Here is a 13,375-nt window from a genome sequence, read left to right on the forward strand (position 1 = left end):
GGTTGCCATATTTAACGAAGTAAAAATCTGGACAAAAAAAGTTGTGGAGCTTTTGGGGGGGCACACATTTCCTAGTTCTGTTTGCAAAAAATCAGAAATTTCGCAGATTTTTAAACACACACACCACCGATGCTAATTTTGCTGTTGCAGTTCTGGACAAGTCTGGGAAAGACTACTACTGTTACATTTTTAAAACATGATTATATTAAAAATGAGATATTATGCAGTTTGAAAAGAGACAGAAGAACTATGGGAGAACCAAGATTTGATGACAGCTTCAGATAGGTTCCCCTATCATTGACACACAAGCACCTTACAATTGGTTGGGGTTTCTTTGCATAACAGCTTCTAAGCTGAGTTTGCCTGAGCAATAAGAACTTGGCATTTCAACAGTGGCACCTGCTGAGATCCTCCACCATTCTTAACTTGCCCCAGTTTTTAACAAGGAGATGGTAATTTTTTTAAAAAAACAGCAGCAGCAGCAGCAACAGCAGCAACAACAACAACCACCTCCTACAATCATATGGTTTACTAAATGACATTTTGGGAACGTCTTTATATATTTGGTATTACTATACAACACAGTTACCAACTTATTTTAGGGAGCCCCTTCTCTGGTCTCTTTAGCAACTGCCATTGCATGACACTATTTATCTCCGTTCACTGAAAATGTTCACTGGCTGGTTTCTGGAGATCAAGTTGCTGTTAAAAACACAAGCACAAGACCAGGGGTCCCCAAACTAAGGCCCAGGGGCCAGATGTGGTCCAATCGCCTTCTCAATCCGGCCCGCGGACAGTCTGGGAATCAGCATGCTTTTACATGAGTAGAATGTGTCCTTTTATTTACAATGCATTTCTGGGTTATTTGTGGGGCATAGGAATTCGTTCATATATATATATATTCAAAATATAGTCCGACCCCCTACAAGGTCTGAGGGACAGTGGAATGCCCCCCTGCTGAAAATGTTTGCTGACCCCTGCACAAGACCAAACCTACCACCACCCACTGGTCAGTTCATCCTACTGCAAGATACCCAGCAATATGTGTTTAGAATAAGACCCATTACATATTATTAATCGTCCTGCTGCAGTATGATTAGATTTTTCAAAAAATGTTGTTCTCGAGAATCCCTTTTTCTCTGCCTTTTGTTTTGACAAAGCTGGCAGTAGGTATGGACACACCTGTCAGTTTGGGTTCTCTCCGTTTCTCATTGTGCAAATCTTCGGTTCTCTACATTGTCTCAGCAATCTGCACTTAAAAAAAAATCCTCATGAAAAATTCATCAGCATTTTGTGTGAATTTCTCCTAATGTAAATATGTTTGTATGCAGTTTGGCCCAATACACAGAGTTTTGCAAGCAGTTGTCCCTAATATAATGCATAATTGTATGCTGCTTTCAGGAGTATATGTATTTTTAAGATCACTATCTTCTAAAATGTGCATTTTGTACACATTGTTTGGCTGAAGAACCCCATTGCAACATTTGTAGAAGTCTGAGTTTCAAAGGAGAATTGTGTTTTAGTCTGTGTGTTGTTTCGAGAAGTGTGAACTGGATAGCTTATCATTAAACTGCAAACAGAATCAAATCCCCCACAATCACCATCCTTGGCTGCCAGGGCCTGTTACTAGGCTCTTTCACAGGTCCCATTCATTTCAATCAGAATTGCACAGGAGAACTTTCCAGCAGACGTCCAACTAGATGTTTCATAATTGTGGAAAGTGCTCCTCCCCTTTTTTTCATTTAAAGTAAATAGCAGCCACAAAGAGCCCCGTCCCACACTGGAAATGTGGTGGATTTAACCCTTTGACCTATCATGATCTGAATTCGAATATCCCATCCCCTTTGCAGATACTAAAGTTCCAAAGAGAATATTGGGAGAGAAGCTCGCTCCAATATTTCTGTGTTGTTGTTTTTCTTTTTCATTGTGAGTGGTTTGGGGGGGGGGGTAGGGAAGCTCAGTCCAAAAGCAGCTGTCTTCGAGTGCCCTCTGCTGGTGAAAACCATCAAACTCCTGGAGTTGCAGCTGCAAATGTTTGGCAAAGTAAAGGGCATTCTACCCCACCCCACCAGCCCACCCGTTGGGGAAACACTAAACTTGGAATATAAACCGGGACTCAGCTCTGGAATATGTGGGTTTAAATGGAAGAAGAAGGTGCTATTAAGTGGCTGTAGATGTGGCTGTCAATTTGCCCCTGGCCTGGCCCTCTTCCTAAAATTAGGCAGGCGGACCTATTTCCTACCTCTTACCTCCCATGCCAGTCAGAACTTCCCTTGTGTAATTTCTGTATGACAGTCTACCGTTAAGGGAAAGGCTAGGAACACAGCTGGGGGTCGGGGGTGGGGGGGTGGGGCAACCCTATATGCAGAATCCAGCTGGAAGCAGAGCACAGCTCTTTTGATGCAAGTGAAAGTTGTTTGCGTTATATAGGTTGCCGATTTGGCACATGTGACAGCTGAGTCCTCTTGCTCTGCTGTAATTGGATCTGAAAGAAGCATTCTATTGTAAGCAATATAATAGGTTGCCTTGCGTGTTTGGTTGTGTCAGGAGGTGTCGAGCCTGCGGACCCGAAAAAGCTAGCAACTCTCATCTCACTTTGAGAAGGTTTTCGTATTGTTTCAAAAATGTGCTGAACCTGTTTGATCAGAGGTGACAATGGGAACGAAGAAATGTCTTTCTCACACCATTGGAAGTTAAAGAAATTATCTTAAGCTGAAGTTAGACAATAGTTTTAAAGGAAGTTGAAGGTGATTTGAGACACATTTCACTTACTGTTCCCTTTGATCAATCAGGTTTAGGTTTTTGAAATACAAAAACCTGCCAAACCTCTTTACCGGAGGCAGCAGGGGAGTGAATGTACACAGCAGAAGTAGCACTTTTCAAGATTTCATTGATGCTCTAAAAACAAACAAACCTCGTCTTAATCAGCAATCTCACCATCTTTTATATAGTTGTTAAAGTGCTCAAAGTCGTTCATGCAATGCAACTGATGTCTACACCTTGGTAATTAGGGTTAAAAGTTCTGAGCAGGCCCAATTATCAGTATAGTGGTACCTCTGGTTATGGACTTAATTCGTTCCTGAGGTCCATTCTTAACCTGAAACCATTCTTGAGGTATCACTTTAGCTAATGGGGCCTTTCTGTTCTCATTCTGGGCCAAAGGTCTTAACCTGAGGTACTAATTCTGGGTTAGTGGGGTCTGTAACCCGAGGTGTTTGTAACCTGAGGTACCACTGTACTTCTTACATTGTTTAACTGACCTTCACTCTCATGTGGACTGGGGGAAATACATGGAAATAAAAAGGGATGGGTTAACCCAACCTTATCCCTTGTTTTGTGCATACCTAGAATAGCAGATCAGACTGCATAAACCAGTTTCCGCAGAAGTTTTCTGGGTTTTCTGGACTGGAGTGTGCATCTTAACAATGGCTGAGAAACAAAAGAGATTTCGAGTGGTAGGGGGAAATCCATAGCAAGAGATCACTGGGGATGAGAACTGGTGAAGGCTAATTTGCTTTGCACAGATATAGGAGACAAGAAGGGGGCAAGAGGGCACCCCCTCCCTGTATTCTTTGGAGAACTCATTCCATTGATATAATACCATTTATGTTTCCTCGTCTTGTGAACAAGCATTTGAAATTGGGGAAAGGGAGGAAGGGGAACCCACTGATGAGGCTCTTGGTTTCCTCAAGGGACTGAACTGCTTAATTAATCATAAAGTCCTCCTTCAGCAGGAGCAGCCCAGCCTTGATGCCAGCCAATCCTTGAGAAGGCCATCAATCACTGTCAATACTAAGGACCAATCCATGAGAAGGTGCCCTGTTGACTGTCAGCCAATGGCATAGGCTTGTGTTCAGGATAGAAACTATAAAAACAGAGGCTGATGAGAATTAATTCTGTTATTTGATTCTCCTGTTCCTGGAACTGCTAAAATGACCAAAGTTTATGTTCAGATTTATTTATTGGTTTGCTTTTACAAAAAAAACCCCAAAACATATATATTTTCTCATTCAGATTCTGAGATTTCATGCCTGCAAGTAGGTACTGGGAAATCAGAAGACTTCAAAATCTGAGTTTTAAATTTTGTCAGATATGTGCCTAGCTGCTATTTATTTTTTACGCCATGGTGATGATGATGATTTAACTGTCTTGAGAATCTTTTGATAAAAGGGCAGTATATACATATAAAAATATGTCTATATTCTCAAATGTTATGTATTTTAAAGAGAACTAAACTAGATACGATCTGCAATTCAAATTTTAATAGGAACAAATTTTAATAGGAGGGAGTGGTGTTGAGTCTCGTAGGGAAATCATTTTTGAGATTCCTCCCCCTTAAAATTGCTACAGCCTTATATTTAGGGATTTATTTTTTAAAGTTGATTAAAAATGCAGGGTTTTCTGCCTCAAAATTCAAAACAGCCTTCTAAAGGATAAAAGCAACATTTAAAATATCTCCATTGATAAAATTAAACAGTTTAATATAATCTCAGAATCTAGATGTTTGACTTGAAGTTTGGAAAATATGGTTCTAGGGGATTTCAGCTGATTAAATTCAGGTGGGATGTGGATTTCAAATATAATTCCATGTTTTCGGATACAAGGTTCAACAGAGAGACAGAGAAAGAAGGAGCCCCTCCCCCAACACAACTCAGTTCTATCTTACCACAAAAGAAGCTGCAGAGGAAATAAATGTGTGGTGCTTTTCTTTATATGCCGGGTGAGGAAGAGAGTTTAACTATTTAGTTCCAAAATGTACAATAAGGCAATACCTTTACTAGGCCATTCAAGATGTCACAAAATAGTGTGCAAGCGTTCAGGTTCTCCAGAACTCATAATCAGGTTAGATTGTAAATTGTGTGTGAGAGAGTTGGCTGATATTGAAGCCATACAGTCAGCTTTTAGGTAGCCTTAACCATGGCAGGAAGGACACGGGTTGCGCTGTGGGTTAAACCACAGAGCCTAGGGCTTGCTGATCAGAAGGTTGGCGGTTCGAATCCCCGTGACGGGGTAAGCTCCCGTTGCTCGGTCCCAGCTCCTGCCCACCTAGCAGTTCAAAAGCACGTCAAAGTGCCAGTAGATAAATAGGTACCACTTTGGTGGGAAGGTAAACGGCGTTTCCGTGCACTGCTCTGGTTCGCCAGAAGCGGCTTTGTCATGCTGGCCACATGACCCGGAAGCTGTACGCCGGCTCCCTCGGCCAGTAACGCGAGATGAGCGCTGCAACCCCAGAGTCGGACACAACTGGACCTAATGGTCAGGGGTCCCTTTACCTTTACCTTTAACCATGGCAGGATGTAGCAGAAATGCAAATGATGCTCTACTAGGCGCTATATAGATTGTAGGTTGAACCCAGAACTCATGAAATGAAGAAACATGACACTGATTGATCCTTCATTAAAAAAAAAAAAGATTAATTGATCTGTCATCCAATATTTGGTAGTTGTGATGTGATGATTTAATTCAGGGGTAGGCAGCCTAAGGACCGTGGGCTGGATGTAGCCCAATCGCCTTCTCAATCCGGCCCATGTACGGTCCAGGAATCAGTGTGTTTTTACATGAGTAGAATGTGTCCTTTTATTTAAAATGCATCTCTGGGTTATTTGTGGGGCCTGTCTGGTGTTTTTACATGAGTGGGATGTGTGCTTTTATTTAAAACGCATCTCTGGGTTATCTGTGGGGCATAGGAATTCGTTCATTCACCCCCCCCCCAAAAAAAATACTCCGGCCCACCACATGGTCTGAGGGACAGTGGACCGGCCCACAGCTGAAAAAGGTTGCTGTCCCCTGATTTAATTAGTGAGGGTGCTGTGCATTTTGAGTGGGATGCATGCCTATTGCACAGATTTTTAAAAACTGGATTGAAGTTGTAGTAAGGAACCAGTAGTTTTTGTAAATCACAGTATAAATGTCAGAAATTGAAGCTTGTCAGCATTCCTCAGTGAATCCTGTCAATGCCTCTTCTAGTAATTGTCTAGCAATTATTTTTCCACTGAATTCTGACAGTCTCAACAATCTCACTTTTTTTTTACATTCACAGTTAAATATGTTTGACAGCAGTAACCTGTAATTGCCACAATCAGCCACTGTGGGTCGCTGTTTCAGTAGTAAGGTTGGCATCTGGCTGGGGGAGTAATTAAAACTGTTTATTTGATGAAGGTAGGAATGTTGGGTTGATGGAAGGATACTTTATTGTTCTGGCCTCTTATGCGAGCATGGGTTTCAGAAAGAGTTTGTCCAGAACTGAAATATATTTTTGTGAGTTTTTCACTGCATATTATACACTATCTGCTGCGGAGTCCAGAATTAACTACCACATGCTCTTTTGAGACTCATGACTGCAACACACTATGGAGTCCTAAATTTGTGGAGTGAGAGAATAATCTTATTGAGAAGTATACAGAAGGTACAGTCGTACCTTGGTTTTCGAACAGCTTAGTTTTCAAACGTTTTGGCTCCCGAACGCCACAAACCCAGAAGTGACTGTTCCGGTTTGCGAACTATTTTTTCGAAGCCGAACGTCCGACACAGCTTCCATGGCTTCCAATTTGCTGCAGAAGCTGCGCTTGGGTTTCTGAACTTTTTGGAAGTCAAACAGATTTCCGGAATGGATTCTGTTTGACTTCCAAGGTACTCTTGTCAGGGCATATTCTGATCCATGGAATGCCAACAGGATTTTCTGGGCCCAATATGTGGTACAGTGTGCTTTGCAATGTGCCCAACTGCCCTGTAAGCAGATGTTTTTGGCCTACAACTCCCATGATCCCTAGCTAGCAGGACCAGTGATTAGGGATGATGGGAATTGTAGTCCCAAAACATCTGGAAGGCTGAGTTTGCCTATGCCTGCTCTACTGCATGAGGATCCCCTTCCCAGTGCTTAATGTCTAAAAAGAGAGGGTGGGAGTCAGGGACGGATTTAGGTTTGATGAGGCCCTAAGCTACTGAAGGTAATGGGGCCCTTTATATGTCCAGCTGTCCTCTGTTAACAACATTTTACAAGAGAGAGACCGAGAGATCGTGAGATAGTGAGATAGATAGATAGAGAATAAATTTCTATATATAGGCACCCTATATATAGAAATGAGCAAACCAGTGATATTTTAGGGAGCAGGCTAGCAGGCGGGGCCCATTACTTACATCACAGGAGCCTACACAACACAAAACACTGTTGCTGTATGTAGGTTTTATTTTATCTAGTTTTTATGTTATATTTTGGAAATGTACATCCAGATTTTTTTCCCTTTTAATTTTTTTGGGGCCCCCAAGAGAGTGGGGCCCTAAGCTATAGCTTTTTTAGCTTATACATAAATCTGGCACTGGTGTGTGTGTGTGTGTGTGTGTGTAGCCTAATGATGCATAATCATAGGATGTATTGTGTGGCAGCACCCAGGTATCTTTATTCCTAGATATGAGTGGTAGCTGTTTGTGGTTGCTACTTAATGATGCCGAGAATACACTCTGCACATGCTTAAAGGCACTCAAGATGACTATTTGCACGTTCTAAGGCCTAATCCTGGCACTGAAAGAGGCGCTAGTCCAAATCTAGCTTCACTAACATAGTTTACCCTATAACATAGCTGTCAACTTTTCCCTTTTCTTGTGAGGAACCCGATTCGGAATAAGGGAATTTCCCTTTAAAAAAAGGAAAAGTAGACAGCTATGCCCCATAACCTTCTTTATCATTTCACACTCACTATCAGAGCATCAATAGTCCTCATGTGCCTAACATTCTGCATTCTTTCCCCCCATGAACATTGCTACTAATGAGCAAAATTAGAGGAATTCTCAGTGTACTCTTATACATAGCTAGTGAAAAGTAAGGCCCATTAAGTTCAATGGGGAAAGGACTTACACTCCCAGGTAAGCGAGTATATAGGATTGCAATTTCAAACGCTCTCTACCAGGATGCTATCTGGTAGCCACAGGGGAAATGGTGAGTGTCAAATGACCTCAAGGCTGAAGTTGATTCTTATTCAAAACAGAGGTGCAAGGTCCTGTGCATGAAATGTAACAAGCAAAGGATAAATAATGAACTGACATTTGCACTTAGCCTTGGCCACCTGCCTCCACCTGGAGATTATCTTCTATGAGATGCCCTAGCAACGTGTCCAGCACAAAGGTTCATTTTTCCAACATCAGGAACTAGTTTTGAGTGTTATGACATGCCATTTTGCACTAGCTGAATAATAAGAAGCTGTATGCGTGCAAGTGATCTGCAGGGGAAATATTCTGAGGTTTCTAAAATTATTATTTTAAAGCAGAACAGCTTTTCTTTTACGGTAGATTCAGATATTCAAAAGAGAATTATTCCATGGAAGAAAGGCAGACTGTTGTGAGGCGTTTCTATCAGATTTCTGTAGCAAGGGGTCTGAGTGTGGGTTGTCCTGGGGAAATTTCTTAGACTGGTGGTTTTTGATTTTTGGTTTAAGCATGGGTTGTTAACCAGTAATGTTCAGGTGATGTGCCTCCACAGGAGCTAAGATGGTCCAAGAAGGCTAAGAGGTGGTTGACTCATCCTTATCCCACCCACAGCCAGAGAGAAGTGTAAACTAGGTTTGTATATTACAGGAAAGCCACAATTGTGAAAGATACTGAGGGGGACACAGCTGGGTTCGTGTTCTGTAAGTGTCTTATGGTGCTGGATGGGCATAGCCAAGTGGGAGGCCCTAAAGTATAGTGAGCTGGGCCTGTTCTGTACACTTGCTGCCTTGGCTGGATCAGAGCCCAAGTGTTTTCTCTGGCGTTTTCTTAGAAGCAAGCTACAGATTAAAGGTAAATGCACCCCTGACCATTAGGTCCAGTCACGGACGACTCTGGGGTTGCGGTGCTCATCTTGCTTTATTGGCCGAGGGAGCCGGCGTTTTTCCGCAGACTGCTTCCAGGTCATGTGGCCAGCATGACTAAGCCGCTTCTGGCGAACCAGAGCAGCACACAGAAACACCGTTTACCTTCCTGCTGGAGTGGTACCTATTTATCTACTTGCACTTTGATGTGCTTTCGAACCGCTAGGTTGGCAGGAGCAGGGACCGAACAACGGGAGCTCACCCCATCGCGGGGATTTGAACCATCGATCTTCTGATCGGCAAGCCCTAGGCTCTGTGGTTTCGACCACAGCGCCACCCACGTCCCATCTAAGCTACAGATTACTGCTGCAGATTTGACAAACTTCCAGCTCAGTTCCTGGCCTGATGAGCTAAACATAATGGAATCCCCTCTTCAAGGTGAGGGAACCCTGTCCTCGTTTGCATTTGGTTCCCCTACTGATGGCGGGGGGGGGGGGTCCACACAGCTGCAGTCTGTGGAAAGTGAGCTTGGCTTGCTGCCTGCTGCTCTCTGCTATTATGATTTTATTTTATTTATTTAGGGAGTTGTATCCAACTCTTCATGGCAAAAAAAGCCTTTTCAAAGTGGCTGATAACATCTGCATTTTGTGTCCGGTAATCATAGAATTGTAGAGTTGGAAAAGACCATGAGGTTTATCAAGTCCAGGGGTCAGCAAATTTTTCAGCAGGGGGCCGGTCCACTGTCCCTCAGACCTTGTGGGGGGGCGGACTATATTTTGAAAAAAAAATGAACAAATTCCTATGCGCCACAAATAACCCAGAGATGTTTTTTAAATAAAAGCACACATTCTACTCATGTAAAAACACCAGGCAGGCCCCACAAATAACCCAGAGATGCATTTTAAATAAAAGGACACATTCTACTCATGTAAAAACACACTGATTCCTGGACTGTCCGCGGGCCGGATTTAGGAGGCGATTGGGCCGCATCCGGGCCCCGGGCCTTAGTTTGGGGACCCCTGATCTAGTCCAAACCCCTGCAATACATGAATCTTTTGCCCAATGTAGGGCTCGAACCTACATTAAGTGCCTCAGGGTGTTTTGAACTACAAATTTCAGCTTTCTCGTCTTCTAGGGAATCACCCCACTACCAATTCTGTGGAAGAAAACAGGACAGGGCATAGAAAGCCTGACCAATAAGTTTTTTTCTAAGGACAGTACCAAAGACAGGGAATCCCATCTCACTGCTCAGCAGTTTACCCAGTGTTTTCCTTCCTCATATAGCACCATGCATGATCATATTATAAGAAGCAGTGACAAGTGTCTGGTACCTATCTTGGTGTTTAAAACCCTTTGGTTAATTCCCTGAAAGAGAAGGTGAAAACCTGCTTGGATTCCATTATCTGTGACATGGGAGCACTAAGCCCTTCATCCCAGATGTGCAGAAGCCAGCTAATGTTTCTTGGAGGTGAGGGGAATGCACTCTGCACGTGCTCAGATACACTCTGCTATTGACATGCTCCATTAATACGGTTGCAACACACAACCTCCTAAGACAGCAGCATAAAAGCATCACAGTTCAGAGCAGGAAAGATAAAACCCAAATCCAGGGGCTTAACACAGCCTGAACCCAGTTGAGGAGGAACTTCTGAAACTTTCCCATCACAGGAGGGATGATCTCCCGTCCACCTGCCACCCCAGCCTGCAATTGCTGTCTTCTGGCCATCTTTACTCAGCATTTAAGTAGTTGGTGCAAACCTTGGGATTTTGTGTGGATCCAATGTGAAACGACATGACCAAAGTGTGCCAGTAGGTGGCGATGCAGGACCACAAATCGGCTCCCTGATGCCAGGGACAAATTTGTGTTTCTAAAGAGCCCTCTCTGTGGAGGGAGAGGGCGGTGGAAGCAGCAGCAGGCCGGGAGAGGGTGATAAGGACCTTTTCTTTTCATGGGATAAATTTCACACAGCTGCATCAGCTGTCACTCAGGATGCCATTGCACACCAACGGCAATGGGGGAGGATCGTGATTGGATCTCAGCAAACTATGGCTAATACGGTTTGCACCACCATGGCTTCATAATCCAGTTGCACCAGCTCATTCCTTTCCCACCTTTTCTGATGCTGTTTACCCCAACTTTGTTTTTTCGCCCTCTCTGAATCCTAATATATCCATCCCATCCTGTTTTCTTCCTTCTTAGCAGTGGTGCTGTCGGTGCAGGGCTTGGGAGCAGAAGCCCAGGGCCCCACCAAGCAGAATAAACAGGCCTGGCTGACCATGTTTTCTAAGCAAGTGAAACAGTACACATTAAAAGAGCCTCCGCCCTGTAAGACCATTAAGTCCATTGTCTAAAATTACCGGAGAAAGCAACTCTGCTTTCTAGCATGATGCACAATTCCTATAGAAAGCAGCTGTAATCAAATTTGCCTCTTTTTTTAAATGCTTCAAAGGTTTAATTTAGTTGTAGAAGAGCATATAAATCAGAGCAATGATTCTCAAACTTTCTGCCCTCAGGATCCACTTGAGAGGACTGAGATCTGCTGGGGCCTGTCAGTCACATGGTCACAAAATAGTGTTAGATAGCTTTTACTGACTTCTCTTTCTACTGATATCTAATCCATCTTTGGAAATTGCTTTGTTCTTTTGCTAGGACAATTTCCCTTGTGGCAAGGAGTTCCACAGCTCTGCTTTCCTCAAGTTAAGAACAGGCATTTGTTCTTGAGGTGTTGTGACTCAGCCGATTTGCTTTAAGTGGAAAAGCTTTTTTGCTTTATATATTTTTTTCCTTCCCATCCCCCCGTCTCTTAAAAATATTTTACCTGTCTCCTGTGATTTCTTCTCCCACTCTCGTCACACACAAATTGTACTCTATCCCCCCTGCACTGCAAAAACCCCTACAAGTTTATTTCATCTTTCCTGTCCTTTTGCATTCAATTACTTTTCCTAGAATACCTTTTCTTTCTTACCCATTCCTTTCTATTCCGTTTGTTTACTATCAATAATAAATATATTTCTAATATCTAACATCAATCACTTTCCAATTTCCTTCAACACCTCCTCTGGCCCTTTCCCATCACAGGAGGGATGATCTCCCGTCCACCTGCCACCCCAGCCTGCAATTGCTGTCTTCCAGGCATCTTTACTCAGCGTTTAAGTAGTTGTTGGTGCAAACCTTGGTCGGGCCCAAAGGCTACATACAGCACAGCTAGTAGGTTGGGACAGGCAAGGCAGGATGAACTGGGCAGTCCATAATACTGAAGCCCACCTGAAAATGGGCCCACATCCTGGGCTGCTGTTTGAGGAACACTGATCCAGAGCATATTGCCTCGCCATCGTTTTTGCACACCTGGGCTGAGGGAACGTGCCTTCCAGAAAGGTTTTTGTCCTAGCACCTGATTTTGTTACAATCTCCAGATGTTCGAAAAGCAGATGCAGAATTTTACATCCTTTCCTCCCTCTGTGTCTTTTTAATGGACCCGTTTCAGTTCCCTGTGATTTTCAAATCGAAACAGCTCTCTGGCGCCTGTTGACCTCCGCCCCCCCCCCAAACGCCTTTCTGGTGTATTTACATACATTGGCCATGTAGTCATGCAGAAGGAAGTTTCCTCATCTGCTAGGCCGCGAGCGCTCGCTTTGGTCCTAATGTGAAACAAATGCTATGTCCTCCCCCCACCCCACCCCACCCATGCTATAAATAAAGGAGCAAGGCCAAATCTTGCTGCAAAAACAACAAACTTAGGCTCCACGCGGCAAGCTGCACGCAAAGCGGCCCCTGAAAGAAAAATATTTAAGTACAATAAAATGCATCATATGGCCTGTAGCTGGGGAGTCATTTCTGGATGACTTACTAACCTTTCCCAAACCAGGATCTGTAGTGGCATGGTGGGAGGTGGTACAGTGATTTCACTTACAATTCCCTGCTGTTTGGGGAAAATGAATACTACTGCTCTGTTCAACCTCAGAAACCAATCCAATGGTCTGATGTACAAGGCAAAAAGGCAATGGGAAGACCAGATTAGGGCTGTCACCTGGCCCTGGCCCATTGCCCTGACACACACAGGAATTGAACGAAGGAGGAATCACCTCCGCCCTTATTTTATTTATTGATTGATTGATTGCATTTACATCCCACTTTTTTATCCAAAAATGCTCCTCATTAAATCCTCAAAACCCTGTCTGTTAGGCAGCGATTGGCCCAAGGTCACCTAGAGAGCTTCACGGCTGAGTGGGGATTTGAACCCAGGCCCTAGGCCGAGTCAGTTCACCACACTGCACTGGCTCTCAGCCCAAGGTGTTACGCCTGGCTGTGAGGAAGAGGGCCTTCTCAGGTGTATTCCAGCAGTGCTGAAAAAGACCCCCTATTTGAGACCCTGGAGAGATGTTGAGTCATTGTTAGGGAATCTACAATTGTCTGATTCAGTATAAGGCAGCGTTCCACATTCCCTTGTGAATGGCGTTTTTGGCACTTTGGTAGAGTGAAACACATGAAAATTGGAAGCAGACCATTTAACTCAATATTGTTACCATCTACACTGACCGGCAGTGGCTTTGCAGGCTTTCAGATGGGATTCTTGCCCATCCCTACCTGTATA

Source organism: Lacerta agilis, chromosome 14, assembly GCF_009819535.1.
Source record: "Lacerta agilis isolate rLacAgi1 chromosome 14, rLacAgi1.pri, whole genome shotgun sequence".
NCBI classification, from domain to species: domain Eukaryota; kingdom Metazoa; phylum Chordata; class Lepidosauria; order Squamata; family Lacertidae; genus Lacerta; species Lacerta agilis.